Source organism: Phascolarctos cinereus, unplaced genomic scaffold (genome assembly GCF_003287225.1).
Source record: "Phascolarctos cinereus isolate Bilbo 61053 unplaced genomic scaffold, phaCin_HiC Scaffold_4;HRSCAF=312, whole genome shotgun sequence".
NCBI classification, from domain to species: domain Eukaryota; kingdom Metazoa; phylum Chordata; class Mammalia; order Diprotodontia; family Phascolarctidae; genus Phascolarctos; species Phascolarctos cinereus.
In genome coordinates this window covers 727,404,838-727,419,783 of record NW_027555847.1, presented here as the reverse complement: position 1 = coordinate 727,419,783, position 14,946 = coordinate 727,404,838, and the positions used below count along the sequence as shown (strand labels likewise).

The 14,946-nt window shown below is 48.9% G+C and overlaps 1 pseudogene; it reads right to left on the bottom strand.

Moving 5' to 3' along the window:
• Positions 1-684: 684 nt before the first annotated feature.
• LOC110202550 (glucose-6-phosphate isomerase pseudogene) lies at positions 685-3,668 on the bottom strand (annotated as a pseudogene).
• Positions 3,669-14,946: the final 11,278 nt, after the last annotated feature.

Genomic DNA, 14,946 nt, shown 5'->3' with positions numbered 1-14,946 from the left:
CTCTGAATGCTGTTACAACTCTAAAACCTATGTGTACCTTATGCATGCTGGGAAGGACCTCCCATCCTAGAAGATCTCATAACTTAGGCGGCTAGGTGGCATGGTGGATAGAGTGCTGGGTCTGGGGCCAGGAAGACCTGAGTCCAAATCTGAACTCAGACACTTCCTAGCTGTGTGACAAGCCACTTCACCTCTGTTTGCCTCAGTTTCTTAACTGTAAAATGGGGATAATAATGTTTACTCACAAGGTTGTTATGAGGGTAAATTGAGATAATATGTAAAAAGAATTTAGCACAATGCCTGACACATAGATTAATCCTTCCTTCCTTTCCTTCTTTCCTTTCCTTCCTTCCTTTCCTTCCTTCCTTCCTTCCTGTAGATGACTCTTAAGATCTCCTCAGTTGCCCTGACTAGCCTAGCCTGGTCATTCCTGGGCTTGTTTTCTACTCTAGTTACCCAATCAACCACTCCCCCTCCCTTTTTTTATCTTGCCAGCCATCTTTATTTTTCAGATGGGCCCCCAAAATTGTGGAAAGCCTAAACATTTGTATCAGTGCAAAGGAAGGATGGTGTGAGTTTGCATGTGACATTGAGGACCAAAAAATAAAAAACCCATCAGACTGAACTGGCCTCATGAGGTGGGACTTGTTTTCCTGATGAGAAGAAAGTAGCCTGCCTTAAGGAAGACAAGTGGATCTCTCTGTGACAGGGCAGGAAGAAACCAAGTGGTCACTACAACACAGATCAGATCACAATACAATGGACTGGGTCACAGGGGAACAGTCATCTGCTTCATGACTTAAGCTCGGTGCTGCTTGATAAAGCTAATCAGCCCATTGGTGGAGGCATCATGAAAGATCACAGGTTTATCAGAGTCCGACTCAGGCTCAATTTTCTTGACCAATTACTTTCCCAGTTCCACTCCCCACTGATCATAACTGTTGATATCCCAGACAACACCCTGAACAAAGATCTTGTTCTCATACATGGCAATCAAGGCTCCAAGAATGAAAGGAGTGAGCCTTGTGAAGACAATGGAGTTAGGACAATTTCCCTCAAAGACCTTATGAGGCAGCAGCTTCTTCAGGGCATCACCACTCTTGTCCACAGCCTCCAGTTCCTTGTGTTCTTCATCTGCTGTCTTCCCTTTCATCAGGGACTCAGTCTGAGCTAGGAAGTTGGCTAGAAGAATCTTGTGATGAAGACCATTCTGGATTGGATTCTATGTCTGCACGGGGAGGAGAAAGTCACAAGGAATCATTCGGGTACCCTGGTGAATAAGCTGGTAGAAAGCATGTTGTCCATTGGTCCCTGGCTCTCCCTACACAATGGGCCTGTACTATAGTCAGCCCAGCCTCCTGACTTGGTGATGTACTTCCCATTAGACTCCATGTCACCCTGCTGGAAGTAGGGAGCAAAGTGGTGCATATATTGGTCATATGGCAGCAGGGCCTGAGTCTCACATCCAGAACAGTTAATGTACCAGATGCCTAGCATGGCAAGCAGCACAGGGGCATTATTCTCCAGTGGGGTGGTAAGGAAGTGATTGTCCATCCGGTGAGCCCCCGACAACAGCTGTTCAAAGTTATCAAAACTAACATGCAAGGTGATGTAAAGGCCAATAGCTGACCATGGCAAGTAACATCCTCCAACCTAATCCCAGAATTCAAACATATTTTGAGTGTTGATTCCAAACTCTTGAACTTCCAGTGCATTGGTAGACAGGGCCACAAAGTGGTCTGCCACAGCTTAAGGGTCCTTTGCTGCCTGAAGGAACTACTCCTTGGCTATCTCTACATTGATGATGGTCTCCTGGGTGGTAAATGTCTTTGAGGCAATGATGAAGAAGGAAGTTTCTGGGTTAAGTTCAGCAAGGGTCTTGGCAATATGGATACCATCAATATTGGAGATAAACCAGACACAAGGACCTTCTTTGGAGTCAGGCATCAGGGCTTCTGTCACCATCAGAGGACCCAAGTCAGAACCTCCAATGCCAATGCTGATCACATCTGGAATCATCTTCCCAGTGTAGCCTTTCCAGTCTCCACCATGGACCCACAGGCACAATGCCTTCATTTTCTCCAGCCCTTTGTTCACTTCTGGCACCACGTCCTTGCCATCCACTAGCATGGGCATGTTGGAGCGACTCCAAAGCGCCACATGGAGCACAGCCTGGTCCTCAGTGAAATTGATCTTCTTCCCCCGGAACATTTGTTCCTGATCATCTCCCACCCCTTTTGACTTAGCCAGCTCAATAAGCATCTTCATCACATCTTCTGTGATGAGGTTCTTGGAATAATCCACAAGGATGTGTCCATTTTTGGTGTTGAGATTCAGGCTGAAGCGGTTGAAGTAGTCCTGGTCGGCCCCAAAAAGGGGCCAGAGGTTGAGCTCGGCCCCATGCTTGTGGTGCCACTGGACTAGCTTCTGGAAGTTAGGGTCCTGGCTGAATGTGGCCATGACGGGCATACTGACGGCCCAAAGGGATACGGTGTGAAACTGGAACAGTTGGAACTGTGCAAATACGTTTCCCCGTTTTTTATCCAAGATGCATTGATTTTGTTTGTGCAAAAGGTTTTCAATTCCACGTAATCAAAATTATTTGTCTTGTAATTGCCTCTATCCCTTGCTTAAGAATTCACCTCCTGCCTATAGCTTTAAAAAGCATATGATCTGCTTCTCTTCTAGTTTTTTTAATAGTATAATCTTTTCCAGTTCATATATCCATTTTTAATTTATCACAGAATGTGCTAGTCTAAGCCTAATTTCTGCCAGATTACTTTCCAGTTTTCCCAATAGTTCTTATCAAATAGCAAGTTCTTTCCTAAGTGATTTATGTTATAGGGCTCATTGAACACTGGGTTACTGGGTTCTATTATCTTAGACTCTCCTTTGTCTAGTCTTGATCTACTTTTATGTTTTTTTAAACCAATATCAAATGGGTTTGATGATTGTTGCTTTAGAATGTGGTTTGAGCTTTAGAAGAGCTATTCCATCATTCCTACCTTTTCTCTTTATTTTCCTTGATATTTTAGATCTTTTGTTCCTCTGATGAATTTTGTTATTATTTTATCAAGTTATGTAGGATATACCCTTGGTAATTTTGGTATAGCATTGCAACTATAAATTTTGTGTGTTATTGTCATTTTTGTTAAATTGGCATGGCCGAGCTAGGAGCATTTAAAATTAACTATTTAAAATTATTTAAGGAACATTTTGTACTTAAATCTATACAAGTTTTGAGCATCCCTTATTAGTCTGATTCCCAAATGTTATGCATTTTGTATTTATCTTAATGGAATTTGTCTATTATTGCCTCTTGGATTTTGTTATATAAAAATGCTGTTGATATTTATTTATGGGTTTATTTTATGGCCTGCAATTTTGCTAAAGTTGTTGTCTTGATTTCTTTGTTGATTCTCTAGTATTTTTTTTTGTGAACTCTCATGTCATCAACAAATAGGGATATTTTTATCTCTTTTCCCTACTTTGTACCTTGAATTTCCTTCTCTTATTACTACTGCTAACATTTCTAGAACTATAGCAAATAACAGTAGAGAAAGTGGGTATCCCTGCTTTACTCCTGTATTTGATGAAAGAGCTTCTAATGTGTCCTCATCAAATATGGGGCTGGTTTTGAGTTTGAGATACTTAGGTTAAAAAAAAGATTTCTGCCTATACTTAGTAGGTTGTTTTAAAGCATAAGTGATTGTTGTACTTTGTCAAAGGCTTTTTTTCCCCTGCACTTATTGAGATAATCATGATTTTCTATATTTTTGTTGTTAATTATGTTGTCTTCCTAATGTTGAACTATCCTTGCATTCTTAGTACAAATCAAACTTCATAATTATTTTTTTTAATAAATTGCTGCAAACTGTTTATTCTAGTTACCAAGTGTGTGACAGGTGGCACAGGCTCCCCATGAAGGAGCCAGAGGACTAGATGTCATCAAATTTTGTCCTGTCCCTGCCACAAACGTCCTGGGTGACACGGGCACAGGCCACTGGTTAGCAGGGGCTGATGGGTATTTCCCACCAGCTTGCTTGGGTACCAACCTCTGTCCCCCTCCTCTTCCCATACCCTTCTTTCAGTCTTGCTGGGGTCTCCCAATCCTGTTTCTCTAGTCTGCACCCAAGATGTATGCCAGCCCTGTTTTCAGGAAGAGGCCAGACAAGATTCAGCCTCTAGGTGTTTCAAGTCTTCCTTCCAGGAACAGACCCTGCCCTTAATTGGTAGTGAAAGCCAGAGCCTGAACGCAGGGTTTAGGGGCTAAAGAGCTCCCTCCCCAAGCTGCTGAAGGACTAGGGCATTTTCCACTCTTCAGCAGCTTTCCCTTGTCTCTGCCTTTTCCCAAGCCTCCCTGCTGTAATTAAGGAGTTTGTTAAGCCATCTCTTGACCTTGTGAGATCTCAGGCCAGAGCTTTAGAGCTGGATTGGGACCCCAGCCCTTTGTTTGACTACGGAGGAAACTTGAAGCTAAGGGTTGGGGTGACTTGAGTAAGGTCAGGCAGAAAGTAAGCAGTTGAAATCGAATTTGCACTGGGTGCTCTGACTCCAGACCAGGGCTGTGTCCCACAGTGCCCACGAGCCTTGGCAAATAGGAATGGAGAGGACAGCACCCTCCCCTTGAGTCGGGCTGGGAGCCCACAGACACTCAGGGTGGCTGGGGTCAATATCTTTGAATTGGTGTCCTCGGTTTTAAAATAGGGCTGGCAGAACCGGTAGCAGCAGGATCCCAGAGCTGTTACAAGGAGCAATGTAGGTAAAGGTGTAGCTGACAACCCAGGCTGGAGTTGGGAGCAAGAAGCCTTGCTAGCTGGGAAGGAACTTCTCTGGGCCTCAGTTCCCTCATCTGTGAAGTGGAAGAGTAACGACAGCGTGAGCGTCTCCAGGCAGAGGCTCAAACTAGACTTAGCTGAAAGCAAGGTGCGCGACCTAACGCCAAGCCTTTGCAAACTCAGCCCTCTGGACCGTCTACACCTACCCCCGCCCCCCAAACACCTACTGCTCGCGCTCCCTCCAACCGCCTCCCGCCGTGTGCCCCAGTCCTGGCCACTGCGCGCGCCCTCCTCTAACACCTGCCCTGTGCCGACCCCCAGCGGTACCATCCGGTCCGCCCTGCGCCCCGCGCCGCCCTCCTCGCGCTGCTATCCTCCTTCACTTGCTCCCCAACTGCCGAGCTGCTTAGAGCTGGGCCCCCCCCTCTCACCTCCACGCTGCTGTGGCTGCCCCCAGCTCATCCTGCCAAATACCTATTTCCTTCCCCTCGGAGCCCCCAAGCTTTCCCACTGAAGCACTTTCCCCTAACCTCAGAAAGAGTCAGTGGCCCCCTGATCTCCATGTTACTCGGCTTTTCTCTTTTCCAGATGAAGCCCGGTCTCTCTGACTCCCATCTGTTTTCCTGAACTCACTCTATTAGATACCGCGCTTTCCCGTGGAAGCCCCTTCCCCATATCTTTACCCCATCTGTGCCCCCTGAGCTCATCCTGTTTCATTCACCTTTGTGCTAGTGGACTGGCCGTTTTCTCAAGTCTCCCCTGCCCAGTGTCTAGCCTGACTTTCTAACCAAAACTGGCCTTTGCTCAGCACGAGGACCTTCCAGGCAATGGGGTGGCCTGTTGTCTCGAAGGTATCGCCCCACCGCTTCACACTAGGAGAGACGGACACCCCTGTGCTTGCTGCCTCTCCCACCTCCTAGCCTGTGGCCTGCGTCGCCCCTGTTGGCTTCCCGAGAGAGACAATGCGCACTTTTTGTCCCTCTGCCTCAGATTTCCCCACCCCCACCCCCACCAACCCTTTTTGGCTTTTTTCTGAAGTGTTATCTATTATGCATTAGAGGGGAATGATGCACCAAGCCAAATGACAAACAAGTGTACCAGCAGCAGAAGTCATGATGCTAAGAACTCCCACCCCTTGAAGCCCTTTAGAAACAGATCTTTCGGGGCTTCCAGCTCTAATAGCTGTCTTTTGCAAGGTCCCCTCTTCTTGCCTCTCTTCACCTGCCTGCCCCAGCCAAGGCTTACAGACAGCCAACTCTGGCTGCCACCAGTCACTTTGGCTTTCTCGGGCTTCCTCCCGGAATCACCAACCTCCATCATCTCGTACAGGCAACTGGAAGGGGAGCCCCAAATCCTGGGCTTGTCTCCCCCACCTCTTCTGTCCCAGGTCTTAGCCCAGGGAAAGAGCCACAAATCTAAGCCACCTCACCCTGGCTTTGGTTTATGTCTTCAGTGTCCCTTCCCTACCTTTCCCCAAATGAGATTGCATATCATCTTTATCTGGGTCCAGGTTGTCTCCTCTGAATATAAGCATCTTGAGGACAAGGGCCATTTTACATTTGTCTTTGCATGGGGGAGAGTAGCCCAGCACCTGGTTTATTTATTGTTGTTTTTTCTTCAGAAATTCAGTTGTGTCTGACTCTCCCTGACTCTGTGGACCATATTGTCCACAGGCTTTTCTTGGCAAAGATACTGGAGTGGTCTGCCATTTTCTTCTCCAGTGGATTAAGGGAAACAGAGGTTAAATGACTTGCCCAGGACCACACAGCTACTGTGTGGAGGCCAAATTTAGACTCTAGGCCCAGTGTTTTATCCACTTACACCTTAGCCTCCCCCAGGTCCCTCACCTCAGTGGGAGAAGTTATTGAAATAATTTTCCCTCTAGAAGATATTAAAAATGTTGGCTTCTTGACTGACCAGTCCTATCATTTCCATAAGAATAAGGCAGGGCCTGACACAATATAGGGGATTATTGTTCGTTCCTCTCCCTTAGTGAAATACAAAGTGCTTTGCACTATGCAAGTGTTAGCTATTATTACTGTTATTGACTGAAGTTGAAAAAAGGGCTCATTGCCTCCCCTCTGCCCTAGCTGTATCCAGCTTTGTTCCAAGAATCATTCTCTTCCTTGCCTTCTGCAGTATTAAAGTTGAAACTGAACTTTGGAAAGCCAGAATTTCTCTCTCTCTCTCTCTCTCTCTCTCTCTCTCTCTCTCTCTCTCTCTCTCTCTCTCTCTCTCTCTCTCTCCTTGCCCCCCCTACTACATCCCATAATATCTCTCTCTCCTTGCCCCCTACCTTACTACATCCCATAAGAATTTGTGAAATTAGCCATCATACCCTAGGAAACAACTTAGAGATTCCCCCCCCCTTCAAAACATGCCTTTAGAGGTGGGGGAATGGGGTGTCTTGTCTTTTTGTCACTAAAAGTCTGCCAGGAAAATGAGGAAGGATCAAAATTCAGGGTTTTTTGGTTTGTCCCAGAGGGAATTTCCAAAGTTCTCTAGCTTCCAACAGTCACGGAATTCAACAACCAACTGTCTCCTCCTCCCTCATGGTAGCTGTAGCTCAGGATGCTGCATGTCTACATATGGGATGAGAGGGTCTGAGATCTAGAGTTGGAAGGGAACCTAGAGCCGTCCAGTCCAGTCCCTTTCCTACCTGGCCCCTTTTCTTGGTTTTCTTGGTCATTCTCTGCCCCTCCCCCATCCAACTGAGCTTCAGAAAAGCCTTCTTTCTTCCCCGTAGCCTCTTCTCTCAGGCTCCATTGTGTTGCTTAACAATCCAGTTAGACATGGATTTCTTTGTTACCTGTACTGGGTCCTTGGTTCAAATTCAGTTATCCTTATGAGGGAACACACAGTGAGAAACTGACCTGAATTTTACTTTCTAATGGCAAAAGTCACACAAGAGGTTGGGGACCTGGGGCTGTGATCTCTGGGAGGCAGGTACAGAAAGAATTTGGTGGACACTCAAAAAACTTGGCTTCATCATTTTCCCTGGGCCAGCTCCACCCATAGCTCTGGTTTTTATCCCTCAGGGCTTGTATTTTTGTTTTGCAGGAAGCCTTTTTGCTTTGATCAGATCTGTTCTGAGACCTGTGTAAGCTGGTCTCAGAGTACGGCATTTGCCCTGGGCTTGGTACAACCAGGAGGTGGGGGTGCAGTTCAATTCAAAAGGCAAAGATTTAGGAGCACTTCTCTGTGCCTGACACTGTGCTCAGCTATGAGTGTCCAAAGACTTGGAGAACTTACAGACCACATGTGCGTGTTACACAAAAAAGGGTTTTGACAGAGAAGGGAGGGCTAGTGAGTGGAGGGGATTAAGGCATTCCAGGAAGCACCAGCACCAGAGCTGAGCCATGAATGTAGACAAGGAAGGGAATGGAGCATCTGAGCCCCGTTTGTTAGAGGGCACCCATCTTCAGATAGGGCAAGCTCCTTCTTTGGAATTGGGGTGTATCTCTCATGAGCCTCAGTTTCCTCACCTGTCAAAATGGGATTAGTTGTCCCTGCAGTACCTACTTCACAGAGTTATTGTGAGGCTTGAGAGTGATACTTAGAGAGCTTGGTAAACCTTAAAAGTCCATGTTGACATAAACTGTCACCCCAGTACTCCAATGCCAGTCTAGCCCTGCCTGCCTGTCCTCAGGAACTCTAGCACAGGCTTCCACCCAACCCGTGAAACAAAGCAGAGTCACCAGCCTTGCTCTCATGCCACTTACCGTCTAGTAAAGAGATAACATAATACCAAGATAATTATAATTCAAAGATGAAGTTCTATATGTGCCCAAGGGCTTGGGGGTCCTGGCCTAATGGTAGGATCCAGGAAGATCTTATGGTGGGCAGGAGATTGGGGTGGGGGGAATTCTGAAAGGAAGGCATGGGGGCATCTGTAGAAGGTGGAGAGGCCCTCGAGCTAGCTGGTACCCCCTGCATGTGGTGAGGAGGACTATAGCACACAACTACCTAGATAGGAAGGTGCCAGAATGCAGCAGGCCATTCAGGTCACATGGTAAAAGAGAGAACACAGATGTTCTGTGTCATTTTGAGCAGAAGAATGTCATTGCCAGTTCCATGACTCAGTTTGGTAGTGTTATAAATGATGGTTGAGGTGGAGCAAGATGGAGGAAGGAAGACCATTTAGAGCTTTTTGCATTAGCCAGAGTTGAGGAGCAGGAGGGGGAAAAAGGGCCTGCTATAGGCTGGGAGAGAGAAAGGGCCCAACACCAGAGATGGTGGAAAGGTTGAATTTGCTGGATCTTGTAACAAAAGCTGACTGGGAGATTGGATAGAAGGGTGGGGGAAAGAGAAAGGGGGCACACCAAGGTTTCTAGACAAGGGAGGCTGGCTATGCATGGAGCCACTGAGAAGGAAGAGAGTCAAATGGCGAGCATGACAAGAAATTCAGGGGAAGATCAGCTAGCCTCTGAAATGCCGCTGGACGTGGCCAGAAACAGCTAATGGTGCCAGTCTGTAGCTTCTGAGACATGCCAGGGTGGGAGTGGCAATCCTGAGGGAATGGGCAAAGCTTACCTGAAGAGGGAGTTCCCAGATCCAGTCACCTGTCTAGTACCTGGCACAGTGTCTGGCCCACAGTAGGTGCTTAATAAATGCTTATTGATTAATTGATTTGGGCATAGCAGAGGATGTGAATATGGTTTCTGCCTTTGCCCTGTCCCAGTCATTCCAGACAATTTAGTGGGAGGCAAGGGTCACAGATGAGATTAGAATAGGAGGGACCTGGCCCCTTCTTTTCACCTTACTCCCCACTCCATGTATTCTGTGATCCAGTGACACTGGTCTCTTGGCTGTTCCTTGAACAAGATCCTCCATCTTCTACCTCCAGGCATTTTCCTGGCTGTGTCCTGTGCTTGGGACTCCATCCCTCCTCATCCCTGCCTCCTGGCTTCCTTCAGGTCTCAACTCCAGTGCCACCTTCTGCAAGAAGCCCTTCCTAGTCCTCCTCCATCTTGGCGCTTCCCTTGGAGACCACTCCCAGCTTATTCTGTGTATATCTTGTTTGTACACAGCTGTTTGCTCATTGTCTTCCACAGTAGACTGTGAGCCCCTTGAGGGCAGGCACTGGTTTTTGCCTTTCTTTGTATCCCCAGAGCTTAGCATGGTGCCTAGCATACAACAGGCACAATAAAGGCATAGGACTTATTGGTCATTGAGTCCAACTCCCTTGTTTTACAGAAGATGATCGGAGACCCAAAAGGCTGAAGTGATTTGCTCAGGGTTACATAGCTAGTAAGTGTCTGAGGCAGGATTTGCATCCAGGTCTTCCTGAAGGGGGCCCAGGTGCCTCATCTGAGCAAATGAGTCCCCAGAAATGGGCAGTCTGCCAATAATAATCCTAGTTGTGGAATATTTGTATAGGGCTTGCTGTATTTGTAAAGGTTTATTTGGCCGTTTCCTCCCAATGGAAATATCTTAAGAACTATGCAACAGTAGTAGCAGGATATTTATTTTACAGATGAAGAAATTATCTGGGTTTACCTTTGCCTCAGTTAGCTTCACAGTCAACATTAGAACCCAGGTTTGATGACTCTCAACTTATTTTTACTCAACTGCCCTGCATTCCTTATGTGTTTCATACATGTGCTCAAGCGGAGAGATGAGGGGGGAGGGGCGGGGAGATGGAGAGAGAGAGAGCAGGAAATGATCAGATGTCTGCAGGGTAGAGAAGCCAGTGGGTCCTTGGGTTCTAGGACTGATACGGACTGGAGAACTTGGGAGATCTTCTTCGGGGAAAATTAGTCAAAAGAAACAACTTTAGTCCCCAGGTTATTTCCCAGAACTTTAATAAAACCAAAAAGATGGGGTGGGTTCCCATTGCTCTAAAGCTTGCTTCCATCAGCAACCCAAAGAGTTCCTTTGGGAATGAGCGATTCTCAGTCTTTTAATGGGCAGAGAAGGATGGGAAGGGGGGAGATGCAAAGCCTTTCTATGCCCAGTACCCCTTAGAAACAGAGCATTTGTTCCACACTTAACTTTCCTTTTGGAGGGTGAAAATTCCCTCCTGAGGATCAGGACAAGGACTAAGTTCACACCCTAATCCTAACTCAGGAAGAAAAATGGGACTAGAAGTGAGGAGACATGGTTTGATAGTGAAAGGGACTGGGATAATGGTCTCCCGGGGTCCCCAAACAAGGAAACATCCTGGCCAAGATGTGGACATGCCTGGACTTTGGTATATTGTTCTGGATAGAGCATACACTTGGTAGTATTGATTCCTGGCAGGGGGAAACCGTGGGGTGGTTAATGAAAAACCTCTGGCTGCTAATGGTCATGAGAAGATACAGAAGACATGGCTTCATACTGGTCTTCTGGGAGTGCCACCTCTCTCCAGTGATCAAGGCATGGAGAATGGATTGGTTGGTGGTTAAGACGTTGTACCTCCTGAGCTCATGAATGGAATCCTTGGGCCCCCGAGTCTCGGTCAAAGAGAGGTATTGGCCCGAGTTCAGGGCGGGATAAAGCTGCAGGAGCTGCCCACCCTCAGGAGCCAGATGAGGATAAAGGCAGAGTATGGCTCGTGCTTGATGTGGGAATCGGGGTGACAAGTGGCTGTTTCCTTAGCTATGGCCAGTCAGGATGAGTTCATGTCCTAGTTTCCAAGAGAAGGTGTAAGAATCCCCATGGCCTGGGGCAAGGGGACAGCTATCCCAGATATCAGGGGGCTAAGGCCTGAACTCCAAAGACTTCTGCATCCTGAACCCAATCTTGGGCTCTTCCTGAGTCCTATTGGGACACTCCCAGTCTCCAGGAGCCTCTAGGGCAGGACTTGTAGAACCTCAATGATATTCTATTACTTGGGACTCAGGCGCTAGACTTCAGGGTAGCCTTGGACAGACTTTGCCTCAAAGCTAAGCCTTACTAGAACTTTGCATCCCAGTGGTGAGAAAAATTTCTTAGCTCCTGCAGCCTAACCCTTTTTGGTGCAGAGATGAAATTCTCTTTGGGGCCTGGTTCAGCCGGGGAGAGGTCAAGGTGCCAGGCAGCTCTACTGGAAATGTGGGGACCAGCACAGCAGTGCACTCTGATTCCCTTCGGGCTATTCAGCCTGATGCTCCGTGGGTTCCAGTCCCATAAAATGTTAGCAAATTAGCTAGTAACTGTTGTGAGTAAAGGTATTCAGGGCTAAATACAGTCTCATCCTCAGGATCCAAGTGCAATGAAGTTCTTGCTTGAAAGTCAGGGTCCACTAGGGCTCTGAGCTCTTTGTTTCTGGATCAGGATCTGCTTCTGCCTTTTGGTCACAGCTTGGGGGATCAATGGCCCTGTGGCCTGGGTACAAGGAAATCTATAGCTTCGAGTTGTTGTTGGGTGCTAGCCAAGCTATGGCCAAGGCCTGAGGATCAGGAAGGTGAGGCTACCCTAGCCCCGTCCTCAGGGTTCAGGGCATGGCCAGGGATGAAAGACCCTAGTGTGGGGAGTTTGCCACCCCGTAACCATGGTCTGGTGACAGTAGGATGATGGTGACACAGATGTGGCCATGAGCCTATTAACCAGAGCACAGACAGACCAGGGCAGGCCCTTGGTTCTGCGAGAGGCTCCCGGGCCGCCTGGATCTGATGATCAGGCCATAGTGATCCCACTGGGCAGGTTCTTGGGGCACGTCAGACAAACAAGCCAGAGTCTGATGGAGCCCAGCCTGGGGGCCCAAGGCCAGGTCGGTCTGTTGGCCATTGTTCTGGGCAGGACCAAGCTGCAGCAAGTTTCCTCCCCTGGGGATTGAGATGGGGTCCTGGGAGGATGTGGCCTTGGCTCCATGTTGGATCCACTGTGGCAGAGCAGGTTTTGAAGGGGATAGATTCAAGCCAAGAGGCAGCCAAGGCCCATCTAGGGCAGGCTTGTGGGGCTGGGAGGTGGGGGCAGCCTTGCCAGCCTCCTTGGGAGTGTGACTCAGTCTTCACAGAGTTGAGCCGCCTGAGCCCAGTTTGGGGGTCCTAGTCCAGTTCTACTGTGGGGTTTGGGGTCTGGAGGAGTTTCTGATAGGATCCTGGTAGAGGTTTCACAGAAGCTCCCTAAGGTCCTGGTTTGGAGCTGAGGGGGTGCGACCCTCAGTTTAGTTCCTTCTCTCAGACTCGGGTAGACTGTGGCCAGCCCCTGAGGCCATGCCTGGGTGGGGCACTGGACCCACTTCCTGGAGGACCCGCTCTGCCTCAGGGGATGCTGGGAAAGGCCGAGGGAGGCATAGGTGGGCACCCTGGCGCTCTGGATGCTGGAGCGCCCCATCCTGTGTTCCAGGCTTGGTAAAGTGTCAGCCCCCGCTGAATGTGACCTCCATACAACTTCTTCCTTAGGACGCAGCTATAATGAAATGTAGTCCTGAAGGACTGAGGCGGTAGGGGCTGGGGGCTCTTGGCTCCTGGGCCTGGTTATTTGGGTCTGAACAGTGGGGGGTGGTGTAGGCCAGAGCTCTGACTGACGCCCAATCGTGAAGGGGTGCAGCCAGCCTAGTTTTGTCCTCAGGGGCCCCATCTGAGCAAATGAGTCCCCTGAAGGGGGCATTTAGGACACTATCATGGGGCTTCGGGGGTCCAGTGAAGCCTTGTCTGGTGACAGTAGGATGATGGTGACACAGTGGTGACCAGAGCACAAACAGACCAGGGCAGGCCCTTGGTTCTGTGAGAGACTCCCGGGCCGCCTGGATCTGATGATCAGGCCATAGTGATCCCACTGGGCAGGTTCTTGGGGCACGTCAGACAAACAAGCCAGAGTCTGACAGAGCCCAGCCTGGGAGGTCGTCCCCTGGGGATCGAGATGGGATAGTGGATGGCAGAATGTGGCTCTGGCCCCATGTGGGATCCTTGGGGATGGCGTGGCCCATCCCCTCAGCTATGGATGGGCAGTCCTGGTGAGTCAGTGGTCTTGTCATGCCATGGCTCCCCACAGACTTGTCTCGTGGCCTTTCCATTCCCTCTGGGTTGGGGCCTGGGATGTACAGACTTGTTCAGCCTAAGGTGAGCCCCAGGGCCTTATGGATAACCACTTGTGTTGTGGCCTTGGTTTTTAGGAAAGCTTTGTAAGGAGTGAAAGGGTTGGGGAGGACTCTCAGTGTTGTTCTGCTAGTTCCGTGTTGGCCCCCTGGGCTGGGGTGGCCCTGGGACGAGCTTCCCGACTGCATTGGGCGTAAGCCTGTGCGGTTCCACTCCAGCACCTCTTCCTTCATGCTTAGCCCCTCACTATGGTGCAGGCCTGGGACAGGGAGGCTGCTTTCCAAATCTGTAGCCGATGTCCAGAAAGCCTCTCCTCTGTGGCAGGGGTCCTGAGGCAACCTCGGGCTGCGGCTTTGGTGCCAGCTGAATGGCAGACCCCATGTTCTAATCCCATTCAATTGTATTCGATGGTTTAGTATCCATTGGTGGTGAGGCTGGGAGGTCAGAGTCAACTGCCATCTCATCATCATCATGACTCGAAGACAGTGACTTTATGAGCTGGTGTTCAGAGGTCCACTAGTACCTCAGGCTCATTGATTTGGGTGAAATGCAATTCCATCCTTGTTATCTGGCTCAAAGGTGCCTTCTCCTTGGTGGTTGCTTGGTCTAGGAGCTCATCGCCTCTGTGGTCTGCGTGAGAGGCTGGTCTGTTCTGCCACTGTGGCAGCATAGCCATGGTGACCAAGAGGGTGAGGACTGTGCAGCTCTGTCCTGAAAGGGATGTGATTTGGGAATCCCACGACTTAGGCTCTACCCCAGGGAATAAGACAGTTGAGTCGGGGGTCTGTGACTCTGTCATGCACCTTAGGGAAGCCACAGGTTGGGGACAGTAGGATGATGATGGCACAGAAGAGACCTAGTGCGCTGGCCAGGGCCTGAAGGGCACAGGGTGTTGTCTCTGCTCTTGGGGCAGGGATAGGGGCCACTTCAGTCTGATGACGAGGCCATAATGTTTCCAGAAATCAAATCCTTGGGGAATCTCAAGAAGGCAGTCAGCATCCCATGTTTCTCTGGAAGCTGTATTAGGATTCAGGAAAACTAGTTACCCATCTGAGCAAGCATGAGCTTCAAGATAGTATGACCATAGAAGATTGTCCTTGGAGCTCCATGTTTGATACTTTGTGATGGAGTGGCCATACCCTGAATAGCTCAGAGTCAGAAGTTGAAGGAGGCCTGTTTTCATTTTGGACAGGGAGTCCAACAGCTTCCTGGCCCAGGATGGC